Source organism: Ceratosolen solmsi, unplaced genomic scaffold (assembly GCF_000503995.2).
Source record: "Ceratosolen solmsi marchali unplaced genomic scaffold, CerSol_1.0 scaffold15, whole genome shotgun sequence".
NCBI classification, from domain to species: domain Eukaryota; kingdom Metazoa; phylum Arthropoda; class Insecta; order Hymenoptera; family Agaonidae; genus Ceratosolen; species Ceratosolen solmsi.
Genome location: NW_011948434.1, coordinates 3,340,419 through 3,342,710, shown reverse-complemented (window position 1 = coordinate 3,342,710; position 2,292 = coordinate 3,340,419).

The window sequence follows — 2,292 nt, the reverse complement described above, 5'->3', positions numbered from 1 at the left end:
CCCACCTTACATTCACAGTTTCATTAATTCATTTAATTGAGCAATGTATATATATTGATATAGTTGAAAGTTTCTGTGTTACATATATTCCTGTATTTGACTGTACTTGATAAAATCACAAAACTGTTAATCTGTATTTTTATAGATAATTCGTTGTGTATTGCAATAGTATTCTGTTGGTATATAATATTAACCTCATTGCTTTTATAGTGAAGGAGAACATTGTTTATTTCAAATAAAATACTGCATTTCTACTATTTCACTTGGCTGCAATCATATTATAAACGTTTTTTCAAATTATTTTAAAGTGCATTACAAATATAATTTATACTTACCAATGTTTTTTTTAAATCTGTATATAAGATAAGTAAAAATTTCATTTATATAAGCATTTCTTTGCATTTGATTCAAATTGAATCTTAAACATAAATAATATTTTGTAAATATCAAACCGCCATTCTATAATTTGTAACGATTATTTTCTATTATACAGAATATCAGTTAAAATTAAATATAGATTATAATTGATTATTTTTAAGATATATATTGAATATCAAATTGATAATCTATAAATATTTAATATTAACTTTTAATATTTAATATTAACTATATGTAGCATAGTGCAGCTTAAATGTTCAAACAATTTTTTGGCTAATTTATTAAAAAGTTTAAATTTATCATATGAATCGGATAAAAAGAAATCCAAAGATAACAAACCGTTTAACATTGCTATAAACAAAAAGTATACAAATTTCGATTATACGAATAGATTTGATGCTCAAATATATTATAGCCCTTTCAAAACATTTTTTCTCTAAAATTAAAGTACACGAACAAATTCTATTTATTTAAAACAAATATTTATTCATATAAATTTTTCTCTTGAACATCTCGACTTTTAATTCATTCATTGCATTTGAATCGAAAAAAAGTAAGAGTTAATTACTGATTAATAACAAAGATCACATAAAGTAAGTCAATCAAATCAATTGATTTGATATTTTAGTATATAAGTTCGAATAATTTGACGAGTGTAAATAAATATTGGATTGTAAATATAAAATAATAAGAACACATGATAATAAAGCATAAATTTTGAAAAACGGAAATATCGTACAATTTTAATTATGATTTTTCAATTTTGTAAATAATATTTTAATCTAATATAGTTATAAAATAATAATTGTCTATAGTATTTTATTAATTTATTCCTTAAATAACATTTATTATTATTTAAAATATAAATATATATATATATATATATATTATGTTAAGTATATGTAAAATATTATGTATAAATTACTAATAAAATAAATTTAAATATAAAATAATGAGATTAGTAGATTCAATATTAATTAACGAATAAAAATATTTTGTGAAATTCTTATTTGTCTTGTACATTTCCACGCTGATTTATAAAAGAGATCTATAAAAGAGACATATCTTATTTAGTCAATAGTTTAGTTTGATAATTTACTAAGTTAATGTAAAAACAATATAATGTTATTTATCTATATCCTTCAAGATAATATACATTTATTGAATTCAATCAAGTTTTTCAATTTTTTTTTTTAGGTAGCATACTATTTTTTTATTAGTTTTGTTAGAATATAAGCACTCTACGGTGTAAATATTATTAAAATATGTATTTAATAGTTTTATTAATTGGAACTTATTATTTGTTAAATATATATCTTTTATTCATCTCACAACATTTTCTTTATTATACATATTGTTCTCGTATAATCGAATAATATATAATTTAAATAAATTAATTTAAATACAGGAAACTTTTATTTTCAATATACTAAATGATCTATAATATATAAATAAGACTAATTTTTTATTTAAAATGAGTTTTTTTTATCAAAAATATAACAAAAAAAAAAACTTAAACGTTTACCAAGGCGCATATTTTTTATTGCAGAAGTTATATGGCGATGATTCAAAGGTAGGTTAGTTATTTTTAATTTTTCATACACATGTGTATTAAAATATATTTTTATATAGTATACACTTTACAGACCATGAACATTAATAATACAAATTTTATTAAATATTCATAAGTTACTAGAAATATATGTTTTCATTTTGATAAAAATAAATAAATTTAAATGGAATTGTGAAATGCTTAATGTTTTAATAAATATGATTTAGTTTGTATTTACTTATTTAATTTTCAAATATTTCTTATATTATATTTACTTTTTTCTCATAGTTTATTTTTATTTTCATGTATCTATATAAAGTTGATATTCTCAATATATTCTTTTTCATCGATAGGCACATTCA